This window comes from Lithobates pipiens, unplaced genomic scaffold, assembly GCF_037356315.1.
Source record: "Lithobates pipiens isolate NorthernLeopardFrog02 unplaced genomic scaffold, aLitPip1_a1.2 Scaffold_19, whole genome shotgun sequence".
Classification (NCBI taxonomy): domain Eukaryota; kingdom Metazoa; phylum Chordata; class Amphibia; order Anura; family Ranidae; genus Lithobates; species Lithobates pipiens.
In genome coordinates this window covers 7,174,684-7,189,954 of record NW_027507764.1, presented here as the reverse complement: position 1 = coordinate 7,189,954, position 15,271 = coordinate 7,174,684, and the positions used below count along the sequence as shown (strand labels likewise).

Sequence of the window (15,271 nt, the reverse complement as noted above, 5' to 3'; positions counted from 1 at the left end):
TACTCAGTTCTATCCAGTCTCCATCCACCGCCACCAGTAACTTGAGCGTGGTCCGGACTACATCTCCCGTAATGCAGCAAACTGCCCTCCCAGCTCAGCCCCCCCCCCCCGTTCAAAGGCCAGTCCTGCTAAAGGGAACTGCGTTCCTGCTATGGAAAAAGTACAGGAACGCCGTTCCCATGCGTTCCCGCAGGACTCAAGCCCTGGAATTATTGAAGCTCCCCCCCATCCCCGATATCCTCATTGTAGGAAATAAAATAATGGGATTTCCTGAAATCCCCCCCCCCCCCCCCACTCATCGCTAATCCAGACATTTCATGTAGAGTTCCTCTTTATGATTTATATCAGAGAAATAAATGTCGCCGATGTCTTATGATTTCCTTTCATTTGGTCGGTGAGAAATATTTCATTCTTCATAAAAATCTGTGATCTGAAGAAACAGACGTCAGCTATAGAAACATTGTCATCGCTGGCATATCCTCTCCTACAGTCTACAGCAATGGTGGTCCACCTGAAAATTATAGGGGGCCTCAAGAGGGGCCCCTGACACCCCAAGAGGGCCAAACAATAGAAGCTCCATTTCATGTGTTAAAGAAGATTGTGTGAGTTATGAATGAGCTGCACCACACCTCAGCACCCGCCAACCCACTGACTGTGTCATCTGATCCCAGGTCAGGCTGCTGCTGATGTGGCAGTATATGAACATCTGTATACAGCTGGCTCGTTGGTCTAGGGGTATGATTCTCGCTTAGGGTGCGAGAGGTCCCGGGTTCAAATCCCGGACGAGCCCCATGTTTTGTCATCATAATACAACATTTGAGGAATAGGGGGAGATTTATGAATATAAAAAGTATAAAAAGAAATAATAAAAACATCCGAAGAAGTTTTCCAAACTCATCAGAACTGAACACAATAGAGAATTCAGAATATAAATGAATCAAATGGAGGCCCATTATGAGGGGTTCTCACCATCCTTGTGCTGAGTTCCCCCGTCTGTACACCCGCTGTGCCCATTATGAGGGGTTTCCACCATCCCTGTGCTGAGTTCCCGGGTCTGTACACCCGCTGTGCCCATTATGAGGGGTTTCCACCATCCCTGTGCTGAGTTCTCGGGTCCGTACATCCGCTGTGCCCATTATGAGGGGTTCCCACCATCCCTGTGCTGAGTTCCCGGGTCCGTACACCCGCTGTGCCCATTATGAGGGGTTCCCACCATCCCTGTGCTGAGTTCCCGGGTCTGCACTCCCGCTGTGCCCATTATGAGGGGTTCCCACCATCCCTGTGCTGAGTTCTCGGGTCTGTACATTCGCTGTGCTCATTATGGGGGGTTCCCACCATCCCTGTGCTGAGTTCCTGGGTCTGTACACCCGCTGTGCCCATTATGAGGGGTTGCCACCATCCCTGTGCTGAGTTCCCGGGTCTGTACACCCACTGTGCCCATTATAGGGGATTCCCACCATCCCTGTGCTGAGTTCCCGGTTCTGTACACCCGCTGTGCTCATTATGAGGGGTTCCCACCATCCCTGTGCTGAGTTCCCGGGTCTGTACACCCGCTGTGCTCATTATGAGGGGTTCCCACCATCCCTGTGCTGAGTTTCCGGATCTGTACACCCGCTGTGCCCATTATGAGGGGTTCCCACCATCCCTGTGCTGAGTTCCCGGGTCTGTACACCCACTGTGCCCATTATGAGGGGTTCCCTCCATCCCTGTGCTGAGTTCCCGGGTCTGTACACCCGCTGTGCCCATTATGAGGGGTTTCCACCATCCCTGTGCTGAGTTCCGGGGTCTGTACACCCGCTGTGCCCATTATGAGGGGTTCCCACCATCCCTGTGCTGAGTTCCCGGGTCTGCACTCCCGCTGTGCCCATTATGAGGGGTTCCCACCATCCCTGTGCTGAGTTCCCGGGTCTGTACACCCGCTGTGCCCATTATGAGGGGTTCCCACCATCCCTGTGCTGAGTTCCCAGGTCTGTACACCCGCTGTGCCCATTATGAGGGGTTCCCACCATCCCTGTGCTGAGTTCCCGGGTCTGTACACCCGCTGTGCCCATTATGAGGGGTTGCCACCATCCCTGTGCTGAGTTCCCGGGTCTGTACACCCGCTGTGCCCATTATAGGGGATTCCCACCATCCCTGTGCTGAGTTCCCGGTTCTGTACACCCGCTGTGCCCATTATGGGGGATTCCCACCATCCCTGTGCTGAGTTCCCCCTTTACACGTTCCCCATCCTATAGATTTCCCCTTCTGCTTTCTACTGATGACCTCCTCCACCATTGGCCAACTCCTCTGCAGTTGGAAGGCGGAGGCAGGACTGTTTTTAAGGCTGGTCAAAAGGGGCGGCTGACCTGGGCCCCATCATTGTCGTGGGGCCCAAAGCAGCTGCCTAATAGCTTGCCAACTATCCTGGTTTAAATTCCCTTATCTCTTGAAGTTTTAGTCCCGTGTTGTGTCCCGATATCTCAGTATAAAGTTCTGTTGCTGCTGCCCAGCTCTGCCCTATTGCCATGTTCAGATGACTCACCTGCAGACTCCGTGTTTACATATAAATAGCGGAGACATTCATAAGTAAATGATTCCTCAAAGAGTGGGACTTTGAGTGGGCTCAAGCCAGTAGTAGTAAAAAAAAAAATTACAAAATGTATTAACAATCAATCAATTGTAAACATGAAATACATAATACTGATGATAAAAACACGTATAAGGGGAAAACCAGCTGAAGAAAAGGAAGGAGCTCACAAATGAATGTCCGACGCGTTTCAGTTGCACGTAAAGTGCAGATCTTCCTCGGGGATCTTGCGATTTGCAAACTCCAAGTGCTGTAGTTCCCAAACATAAAATTATTTCACCAGCAGCTGAAGGAAAACACTCAAGTACTGGGAATGAGGGGAACAACCCCCAAAGACAGCCCTAGATCCACTCATACTCCCAGAGGTTGCTCGTGGTCATTAGGAGGAGATTGGTAACTGCCAAGGTGGCAAGGTAGTGTCCAACTTATTTGTAAAAGCCTAGTGAGTATATATATCTCTCATGGAGGGTATATCCAATCCGAGCAGGGTCCTCATATTATGCGATGGAGCTCTCTCCAACCTGCAATTTATATGCGATAAAACCCTGAAGTTTTCATCCTTATGGCCAATTGCTTGAAAAATGGCAAATCTCACCACCTTGGTAGATGAAGCAGAGATGTGTAGTCAATCACCTGCAAAGTCAAAAGAGAGAGATTAATATGTAAATAGTGACGGAGCACGGCATTGATATGTAAATAGAGGCGGCATTCATATATATATATGTATATATATGTATATATGTATATATATAATCACGCCCCCCTGAGGTCGTATCCACCATCATTCTGCTGAATGTTGCATACTGGGGTGGTAAAAGGAAACGCTTGAAAGTCCTGCCTACAACTATAGTCATTAAGCCCAACATTCTGTTCTGCAAAGGTAAGAAAATTGGAGTCGGAAACCCTTCTTCAAAATAACACGGTGCCACAGCACCCTGAATTGTGGTGCATGTGAATACGCACATCTCAGCAGATGCATGAGGGTAACATTAACAAAATCCCCCATTACATTGGTTGTCAGCGTAAATTCTTCATAACATTGGTGATCAGTGTACATTTCCCTTTACATTGGTGGTAGGTGCAGATTTGCCCTTACACTGGTGGTCAGTGCAAATCCCCCCCCACATTGGTAGTCAGTGCAAATCCCCCCTCACATTGGTGGTCAGTGCAAATCCCCCCTCACGTTGGTGGTCAGTGCAAATCCCCCCTCACATTGGTGGTCAGTGCAAATCCCCCCTCACATTGGTGGTCAGTGTAAATTCCCCATTACATTGGTAGAATCCCCCACTGTATACTTGCCAAAGATTCCCAGATCATGGCTCTGCTGGGTTTTTTGCCTTCCTCTGGATCAACTGTGGGTATAGAATTGGGTATATGGGATTGTATGATATTATTATTATTATAATTTTTTTTTTTGTTGTTGAACTGGATGAACTTGTGTCTTTTTTCAACCTGACTAACTATGTAACTATGTAGCTTTGTTCTACATGTTTCCAATTATTTACCACAGTGTACTGCCTCCTAACCAATCCTATCCGCCCCACCACTGTTACTGATCCCAACCACCCCTTCCACATTGTCAATGATCACACTCCCCCCAGCATTGCCACTGATCCCAGGAGTCCTGGGAGTTTTCTGTCTATTGATGGGTTCCCTCACCTCCCCAGTTCATGGTGTGCAGGCAGTGAGGAGATGATGTGCTGTAACATTTAGCAACCAATCAGTAAGCAGCGATGCTGTGTGCAAACCTCTTACAACCAATCATTGAGTGGTAAGGATATGCAGTAACCTCTATTAACCAATCAGTGAGCAGTAATAATGTGCAGTAACCTCTAGCAACCAATTAGTGAGTGATAAGGATTCCAGGACCTCTAGCAACCGATCAGTGGGTAGGAATAATGTGCAGTAACCTCTAGCAACCAATTAGTGAGCAGTAATAATGTGCAGTAACCTCTAGCAACCTATTAGTGAGTGGTAAGGATGTCCAGGACCTCTATCAACAATCAGTGAGCAGTAATAATGTGCAGTAACCTCTAGCAACCTATTAGTGAGTGGTAAGGATGTCCAGGACCTCTATCAACAATCAGTGAGCAGTAATAATGTGCAGTAACCTCTAGCAACCTATTAGTGAGTGGTACGGTTGTCCAGTAACCTCTAGCAGCCAATCAGTGAGCAGTAATGATAAACAGTAATCTCTAGTAACCAATAAACAAGCAGAAATCATATGCTGTAACCTCTAGCAAATAATAAGTGAGCCATAATGTGTGCTGTAACCTCTAGCAGCCAATGAGTGAGCAGTTATGATACACTGTAACCTCTGGCAACCAATCACAATCGCTGTCTGATCTGATTCTGTAAAGAGATTTTGAGTCTAGCTGCTATTTATTGTAGACTCAGAGCAGGTAGAGAGCGAAACTGCATGGAAGAGGGGGCAAGAAAATGTTTGCCCAGGGTCCAGTCAATATTAAAGACTATGCATGCTGGGGGCTCTTTATTCGATCTAATAGAGAATTTTCTCCAGACAGGAAGTGAGGAAAATCTACCCAATAAGGAAACATATGAATTTTCTCCTAAACACAATCTTGCATCTAGTAATGAATCGTTACATATGTCAAAGGTGGATACAATGTTTAGGAACCATGCTGGGTCTCTTCATCAAGTCAATGTTACATAAGACATACAGTACCTGTGAACTCATCCATATTTATTCACCTACACACTGATGAAAAACTGTCAGCCATGACCTATGACATCATAATGACATCATTCTCCCACCTGAAAGTCATCAAGGTCCATAAACATACAATGGGGACGCAGACAGCAATAACAACCTAACAGAGGTTCTAAATCTAAAGCAAAAATGAAAAACCATTTTTTTCCGCCCCCCTCCAGTCCAGGTGATTGTCCCCTCTTTAGACGGATCGCTCGGTAAATGCCCTCGGAATGGTTTGCATTGCACGTCCCCCAGTACGGCGCGCGGCCCCGCTGAGATGAATTGCACTTAGCCTGCCAGATATCCTCCAACAGATTAGATTCCTGGCCGTCACATGAATGATTCCCCATTGATTCATTGCAGATCATGAATGCGGCATTCATCACGGCGACGGGCCGAGATCAGCGACAGCGCCGGTATCCGGGAGACACACTGACCGGAGAATACAGATCAGGGAATGACCAATGCCGGCTCCATTGAAGGTTATTGATGACACTCCCGCCACCGAGATAACAAATGTCACCGTCCCCCTCATAATGTTTTGTTTCCTCCAACCAGTTGAAGATGGATGGCGGGGGACTGGAAGAGAGGTAAGTAAATCGCGGGCTGGTGATGCATGCCCTGCCAAGACGGCGCTCCGAAAAATGTGTAAATGGGGCGAAATGTCAGCAACAGTTCTCAGAGCGATGAAAGAGAAATTCTAAAGTTCTCCTGATTGTCCCGTACATCTAACTGACCATCCCCCCAGCCTGAACACGAGTCCGAACCCACCTGAGCTGTCCCGCCAGGAAATCGTCAAAGCTGACAACCAATCATAGGTGATGGAGGCATTCCCTGCCCTGCAACCTCATGTATGAATGCGGGACGTATATGTACGGCTGTGGGGGCGGAGACGGTCTCCAACGCCAATGATTGGCTGTTGGCTTTGACCACTTCCTGGTGGGACAGCCAAGGCAATGGCGGAGGACTGGAAGAGAGGTAAGTAAATTGCATGCTGGTGATGCGTGCCCTGCCAAGACGGCGCTCCGAAAAATGTGTAAATGGGGCGAAATGTCAACAACAGTTCTCAGAGCGATGAAAGAGAAATCCTAAAGTTCTCACTTCCTGGTGGGACAGCTAAGGCTTGTGTCTGAACCTGCCTGAGCTCGTTACTGACCCCACCAGTAAAAAGAAGTCACCGCTTCCTATCTTCTCCTGGTCTTTTTCTGAGTCTAAGCCCTTGTACACACGATCGGAGATTCTGACGGAATGTGTTTCGATCGGAGCGTTTTGTCGGATATTCCGACTGTGTGTGGTCTACATCGGACTGTTTCCGTCGGTATATCCGTCGGACCAAATTTTCCAACTTGCCGGAAATATTTTCCGACAAAATGCTCCGATAGGACATACTCCGATCATGTGTAGAGAATTCCGATCGGACAAAGTGCCACGCATGCTCAGATCAAATTCCTACATCAAAGCTACTGGCTACTAGCGTGAACATAGTCCCGTCGTAACGAAATTACGTCATCACGTTCTGAAAGATCGGATTTTCGACAACTTTGTCCGACCGTGTGTATGCAACAGTTTCGGACAAGATCCGTTGGACAAAATCCGACGGATTTGGTTGTCGGAGTCTCCGACTGTGTGTACAAGGGCAAAGCCCTTGTACACACGGTTGGACATTCCGACAACAAAATCCGTCGGATTAATTCTGACGGATTTAGATCCGGTAAGTTGTGTTGCGTACACACGGTCGGACAAAGTTGGTGGAATTTCCGGTTGCCAAGAACGCGGTGACGTTCACCACATATGACAGGACTAGAAAAGGGAAGTTCAGCACCACGTCCAGCACCCTTTGGGCTCCTCCTGCTGATCTCGTGTTTATCGCGTGTTAGTAGAAGTTTGGTGGGAGACGATTCGCGCTTTTCAGATTTGTGCTTCAGATCGCTACAGCTCTTCAGTTTGTGCTTGTCGGTGCGTATATGATTATATCGGTGCGTGTAGTCAGTTTGCATTTGTTGGTCATTGTGGACTATATCTCGGTATAGAAAAAAAGGATTTAAAAAAACTGCACCACAACCCTTGTTAACTACCTTAACAAATCTCAATACTGAGTGAATGTGAATGAGTTAATATAGATCACATTAAATACACATGAATGAATAAGATAACATCATAGGTCACAGTTCATCAACCTAAAAGGAAAAGAAACAATCAGGGCTTGTAAGATAAAGTCCTCTATTGCAATTCTTTCCAGGACACCGCGGTGAATCCACACACAACAGCAAACAAGTGCCCGTCACCGAGAAGTGGATGCGCTTACCAGATGGAGGCTCAAATAAAGCCTTATACATGAATCATCTGTGTCCTTCTCCTTATGTCATATACGCTCATGGATCAGCTAACCCCAATGAGTGGTAGCGTTCACACAAACATTTCCCGCGTTCAGCGACCCCAGATAACACTTTCAATGGCTCAAAAAGAAGAGGAAGCCCGTTCATTGACAACGTCGTTTGTGACGAAACGCGCCTGGGAAAGGCACGCAGTGACGCCACCATGCTGTACGAGGGGAGAACGGGCTCCCGAATGCCGGCCAGCTTTTAGTTTTTAACTTATGCTTTATTCGAATTGGATTTAAATGTAAGTGCAATTATCCACATGTTTTAATAAATTATCCAAGCGGTGTTACACTATGAGGGCTTCCTCTTCTTTTTTTGAGCCATTGAAAGTGTTATCTGGGATCGCTGAATGTGGGAAATGTTTGTGTGAACGCTACCACTCATTGGGGTTAGCTGATCCTTGAGCGTATGACATAAGGAGAAGGACACAGATGATTCATGTATAAGCCCTTGTACATGCGGTCGGAGATTCCGACGGAATGTTTCCTATCGGACCGTTTTGTCGGATATTCCAACTGTGTGTGGTCTCCATCGGACTGTTTCCATCTGAATATCCGACGGACCAAGTTTTCCAACTTGCCGGTAAAATTTTCCGACAAAATGCTCCGATCGGACATACTCCGATCATGTGTAGCCTACTCCGACGGACAAAGTGCCACGCATGCTCAGATCAAATTCCTAGACCAAAGCTATAAGATAACACTTTCAATGGCTCAAAAAGAAGAAGGAAGCCCGTCCATTGACAACGTCGTTTGTGACGAAACGCGTCTGGGAAGGCACGCAGTTTTTAATTTATGATTCGAATTGGATTTAAATGTAAGTGCAATTATCCACATGTTTTAATAAATTATCCACATGTTTTAATAAATTATATGGCTGATTCAAAAATATCCCAACATGTTTCATGTTTTATTCTCTTTTACAAATTGAAGTCCGTGGTGTAATTGGGGGGTCTTTGGCTGCATCATACTTCCAGCTTCATTTTACAGTTTTGCTCTGTTCTGTTTATAGTGTGTCCTGTCGAAAACCTTTTGGTGTTGAATATTGGCTCCCCTGAAGAAGCCTTTGTTAAGGCGAAACATGTTGGAATATTTTTGAATCAGCCATATACTACCTCAACCAAAATGAATGACTTGACATGGATATTCATTTATGAATGATCAATGTGGTTTGTGTGTCACCTTGATTATCCTTTTTGTGTTTTAAAGTGTATTTAATAAACAAAATATTCTTCTTATTTTAACAAATGTTATATTATTCTTTTTTTCTTTTCATCTTTTATCTCGTGATTGGGGTGTGTACTTTATTTAGACAGTAAAAATTAGAACAAACAAAAAAAATTTTTTTCTTGTTTTCCTCTACTTGATATGATAAAGTGTTTGGCACCGCAATAATCCCCCTTCCCCTGTTTTCCTTAAATTTTTTAATTCAACTACTTTTGGATGAGGTGCCCCAATATCTCTGATTGCCCCGCCTGATCTTTCTCTTTTTCTCTTCACGGTCAGACTAAGTTGTCGGAAAATCCGATTGTACATAACGTGAGGAGGAGGTTATTAAAACATGTGGATAATTGCACTTACATTTAAATCCAATTTGAATAAAGCATAAGTTAAAAAATGAAAAGCTGGCCGGCATTCGGGAGCCCGTCCTCTCCTCGTACAGCGTGGTGGCGTCACTGCGTGCCTTTCCCAGGCGCGTTTCGTCACAAACGACGTTGTCAATGGACGGGCTTCTCTTCTTTTTGAGCCATTGAAAGTGTTATCTGGGATCGCTGAAGGTGGGAAATGTTTGTGTGAACGCTACCACTCATTGGGGTTAGCTGATCCATGAGCGTATATGACATAAGGAGAAGGACACAGATGATTCATGTATAAGGCTTTATTTGAGCTTCCATCTGGTAAGCGCATCCACTTCTCGGTGACGGGCACTTGTTTGCTGTTGTGTGTGGATTCACCGCGGTGTCCTGGAAAGAATTGCAATAGAGGACTTTATCTTACAAGCCCTGATTGTTTCTTTTCCTTTTAGGTTGATGAACTGTGACCTATGATGTTATCTTATTCATTCATGTGTATTTAATGTGATCTATATTAACTCATTCACATTCACTCAGTATTGAGATTTGTTAAGGTAGTTAAAGAGGAAGTAAACCCTGATGAGTTTACTTCCTCTTTGATTCCCTGCAAAGGTAAAGCATAATGGACTACTATGCATCGCATCGCATCGCATAGTAGTCCATTATGTGTCACTTACCTGACACAGGAGCCAGCGAAGTCACCCCTGTCCCCTGTAGTCCGGCGCATCCATCTTCTCGGTGGGGTCTCGCAGCTCCGCCGCTGTCATTCGGCGAAGCCGCGATGATGTCACTCCCGCGCTTGCGCACGGGAGCCGCCACGTGCGGCATCTTCGTTGTTTGACGATGCGGCGCTCAGTGCGCCTGCGCGCCGCTGTCTACGATGCATGCGCCGTTAGACACCGGTGCCTGTCTTCGGGCAAATATCTCCTAAACCGTATAGGTTTAGGAGATATTTCTTGGACCTACAGGTAATCCTTAATCTAGGCCTTACCTGTAGGTCAAACTGTGTTGTAAGGGTTTACAACCAGTTTAACAAGGGTTTTTTTAAATCCTTTTTTCTAGTCTTTTTGAGTGTGTGTATCCCACTTAGAGCTGCAGCCTTTATTTTAGATTATTTGTGTTTGTTTGTACCTGAGCGCAGTTTATTCCCCATTCTATATCTTGGTATATAGTACGCTTTGATTTTCAGTGCTTATCCAGTTCCTGACCGGCGCACACCGATGTACGTTGGCAGAATGGCACGGGCAGGCATATTGGCGTACAAGTACGTCCAATCTTCAATGCCGCCCTGCCATTGCGAGCGCACCGCCGGTGCTGGTCGGGACCCCCGTGAGTCTGGTCGCGGGTCCCGCGGACTCGATCGCCGCGGGCATACCCGCGATCGTCTCCCGGGACGGCTGAATGGAGGAAATGCCGTGTAAACAGCATTTCCCCATTCTGCCTAGCAACTAGTGACGCTGATCTCTGCTCCATGTGATTGGAGCAGAGATCAGTGTTCACTAAATGAAAGCCCAACCCCCCCACAGTTAGTAACACACCCCTAGGAACACTTAACCCCTACACTGCCACCCACTGGTTAACCCCTTCACTGCCAGTGTCATTTACACAGGAATCAGTGATTACTGTATAAATGACAATGGTCCCAAAAATGTGTCAAAAATGTCCGATGTGTCCCCCACAATGTCGCAGTCACAATAAAAATCGCTGATCGCCGCCATTACTAGTAAAAAAAAAATAATAAAAAAAGATTAACAAAAATGCCATAAAACTATCCCTATTTTGTAAACGCTATAACTTTTGCACAAACCAATCAATAATCGCTTATTGTGATTTTTTTTACCAAAACTATGTAGAAGAATACGTATCGGCCTAAACTGAGGGAAAAAAATTGTTTTTTTATATATTTTTGGGGGATATTTATTATGACAAAAAGTAAAAAATAATACTTTTGTTTTCAAAATTGTCGCTCTATTTTTGTTTATAGCGCGAAAAATAAAAACCGCAGAGGTGATCAAATACCACCAAAAGAAAGCTCTATTTGTGGGAAAAAAAGGACGTCAATTTTGTTTGGGAGCCACGTCGCCACGACCGCGCAATTGTCAGTTAAAGCGACGAAGTGCCGAATCGCAAAAAGTGGTCTGGTCTTTGACCAGCAAAATGGTCCGGTCTGTAAGTGGTTATTGTCTGCTCGTTTCTGGTTTTCAGGTCGTTCTTTCAGGCCTTGCCGTTTATCGGTGCTTTCTGTTGTCCGATCTGACCAGCCGACCGTTTTAAGCCATGTTTCGTCTACGTACTCGACGTAGAGTTCGTGCTGTGCACGGGGGGGCTTGGTGTTGGGTTTTTAGCTTTGACACAAGCCCGGTTCACGAACAGGGCGAGGAGGAGTTCTTGGACCAAGAATTGGTTGCTCCAGCGTGACCAGTTCTCGCACACGCCTTTGCTGCGGGAGATCCGGGAGAAATCCCTTGATCTCTATCAATCAACCAGGATAATTACTCCCGGCAAGTCAATTTGTGAGGCGCAAACCCTGCCAAAACTCCAGGGGGCTACATCACTAAAACCAGTAATAATGAAATGCAGAGACAATTATTTAATATGATAAAGAGATAAAGATACAAATATAATCTTACAGAGACAACCAGATTAGATGCCCCCTTCTTCATCCCCACACAATATGAGCCATCATGCAAGGGTTTTCTCCCGAAGAGATTAATGGAGGAATTTTTAATTCAGGGGTCTCCAAAACTATGGCCCATGGGACAATTCCACTATAGGAGTGCATCCAGCAAGGGGGACTCCTAATGAAGACTCTGATATAAGGGGGTTCTGGTTGGGATTCTCATGTAATAGGGAACTCTGATGGGGACCTGGATGTAAGGGGGGATTTTGCTTTGTCTTTTGTTCTTTCTAAAGAGGACCTGTCTCTTGGGCTTTAAATGCATTTTAACTGCAGGGTTATGGTCTTACGGTGTTAGGTTCATCTTAACTGATTTTCCAATTAAATATGATGAACATCTGCATAGTAAAAAAAAGTTTTGAACACTTTTTATCATATTTAATTATAAGGAGTGGGCACGTCTCTTTATAGAGAGACCTCGTCTACCATTGATATTGCGTGATGCTTTTCAGCTCTTTTCATTGGGAGTGCAAAAGAATCAACAATAAGGATTGGTTTCCCTGCTTCCTAGATTTGAGTGACTCTCAGCATGACCTCCATGCCCCAGATGACATCAGATATGACGAAACACGCAGGATGGAGCCAGGTATGACGTCACCCCGTTGTTACCGGAAGTGACCAGGAAGCCATTTTAGTGTATTCATCTAATCTAGCCATTTTAGAGGTTTATTCTGAGAAAACGCTGTTTTACTGGATGATTTTACACGGTAAGCCAGTAATAGGGAAATGTGAGCTGTGAAGAGCATACAGGCAGTGCTGGTGATAAGTGTTTTCGGCACAGCTTTCATAGCACAGGTCCTCTTTAAAGAGGGATCCCACTGGTTATCCAATAAGCATAGGGCCCATGCCAATAGCGGCTGGTGCTCCATAGGTCGAGCGGGCAGCAAACAAACCTGAGACATCTACCCCCCTGTCACTCCAGCCTGCCACCCCACACCAACATGCCTGATCGGTCCTTACCCCATCCAGCAGTGGTGACTGTGGCTTCCCCCCTCCGCCTTTTTCCTTCATCCAGGTCACAGCTGTGGCTTCCCCCCCTGTATCTCTCCTCCATTCAGGTCATGGCTTCAGGTTTCCCCCTCTGTCTCTTTCCTCCATCAAGGTCACGGCTTCAGGTTTCCCCCTCAGTCTCTTTCCTCCATCTAGGTCATGGCTGCAGCTTTCCCCCCTCAGTCTCTTTCCTCCATCTAGGTCATGGCTGCGGCTTTCCCCCCTCCGTCTCTTTCCTCCATCAAGGTCACGACTTCAGGATTCCCTCTCCGTCTCTTTCCTCCATCCAGGTCACGACTTCAGGATTCCCCCTCCGTCTCTTTCCTCCATCCAGGTCACAACTTCAGGATTCCCCCTCCATCTCTTTCCTCCATCCAGGTCACGACTTCAGGATTCCCCCTCCATCTCTTTCCTCCATCCAGGTCACGACCTCAGGATTCCCCCTCCGTCTCTTTCCTCCATCCAGGTCACGACTTCAGGATTCCCCCTCCGTCTCTTTCCTCCATCCAGGTCACGACTTCAGGATTCCCCCTCCGTCTCTTTCCTCCATCCAGGTCACGACTTCAGGATTCCCCCTCCGTCTCTTTCCTCCATCCAGGTCACAACTTCTGGATTCCCCCTCCATCTCTTTCCTCCATCCAGGTCACGACTTCAGGATTCCCCCTACGTCTCTTTCCTCCATCCAGGTCACAACTTCAGGATTCCCCCTCCGTCTCTTTCCTCCATCCAGGTCACGACTTCAGGATTCCCCCTCCGTCTCTTTCCTCCATCCAGGTCACGACTTCAGGTTTCCCCCTCCGTCTCTTTCCTCCATCCAGGTCATGGCTTCAGGATTCCCCTCCGTCTCTTTCCTCCATCCAGGTCACGACTATAGGATTCCCCCTCCATCTCTTTCCTCCATCCAGGTCACGACTTCAGGATTCCCCCTCCATCTCTTTCCTCCATCCAGGTCACGACCTCAGGATTCCCCCTCTGTCTCTTTCCTCCATCCAGGTCACGGCTTCAGGTATCCCCCTCCGTCTCTTTCCTCCATCCAGGTCACGACTTCAGGTTTCCCCCTCCGTCTCTTTCCTCCATCCAGGTCGCTGCTCGGGCTTCCCCCCTCCGTCTCTTTCCTCCATCCAGGTCACGACTTCAGGATTCCCCCTACGTCTCTTTCCTCCATCCAGGTCACGACTTCAGGATTCCCCCTCCATCTCTTTCCTCCATCCAGGTCACGACTTCAGGATTCCCCCTCCGTCTCTTTCCTCCATCCAGGTCACGACTTCAGGATTCCCCCTCCGTCTCTTTCCTCTATCCAGGTCACGACTTCAGGATTCCCCCTCCGTCTCTTTCCTCCATCCAGGTCACAACTTCTGGATTCCCCCTCCATCTCTTTCCTCCATCCAGGTCACGACTTCAGGTTTCCCCCTCCGTCTCTTTCCTCCATCCAGGTCATGGCTTCAGGATTCCCCTCCGTCTCTTTCCTCCATCCAGGTCACGACTATAGGATTCCCCCTCCGTCTCTTTCCTCCATCCAGGTCACGACCTTAGGATTCCCCCTCCGTCTCTTTCCTCCATCCAGGTCACGACTTCAGGATTCCCCCTCCGTCTCTTTCCTCCATCCAGGTCACGACTTCAGGATTCCCCCTCCGTCTCTTTCCTCCATCCAGGTCACGACTTCAGGATTCCCCCTCCGTCTCTTTCCTCCATCCAGGTCACGACTTCAGGTTTCCCCCTCCGTCTCTTTCCTCCATCCAGGTCACGACTATAGGATTTCCCCTCCATCTCTTTCCTCCATCCAGGTCACGACCTCAGGATTCCCCCTCCGTCTCTTTCCTCCATCCAGGTCACGACTTCAGGTTTCCCCCTCCGTCTCTTTCCTCCATCCAGGTCACGGCTTCAGGTTTCCCCCTCCGTCTCTTTCCTCCATCCAGGTCACGACTTCAGGTTTCCCCCTCCGTCTCTTTCCTCCATCCAGGTCACGACTTCAGGATTCCCCCTCCATCTCTTTCCTCCATCTAGGTCACGACTTCAGGATTCCCCCTCCGTCTCTTTCCTCCATCCAGGTCACGACTTCAGGATTCCCCCTCCATCTCTTTCCTCCATCCATGTCACGACCTTAGGATTCCCCCTCCATCTCTTTCCTCCATCCAGGTCACAACTTCAGGATTCTCCCTCCATTTCTTTCCTCCATCCAGGTCACGACCTCAGGATTCCCCCTCCGTCTCTTTCCTCCATCCAGGTCACGACCTCAGGATTCCCCCTCCGTCTCTTTCCTCCATCCAGGTCACGACTTCAGGATTCCCCCTCCGTCTCTTTCCTCCATCCAGGTCACGACTTCAGGATTCCCCCTCCGTCTCTTTCCTCCATCCAGGTCACAACTTCTGGA

General features: G+C 47.4%; 1 non-coding gene across 1 annotated transcript; it reads left to right on the top strand.

Annotated features, from left to right (window-relative positions):
• The first annotated feature begins 718 nt into the window (after positions 1-718).
• Positions 719-790, top strand: TRNAP-AGG (transfer RNA proline (anticodon AGG)). The gene has a single exon. It is a non-coding gene; the product is annotated as a tRNA-Pro (tRNA).
• The last annotated feature ends 14,481 nt before the right edge of the window (positions 791-15,271 follow it).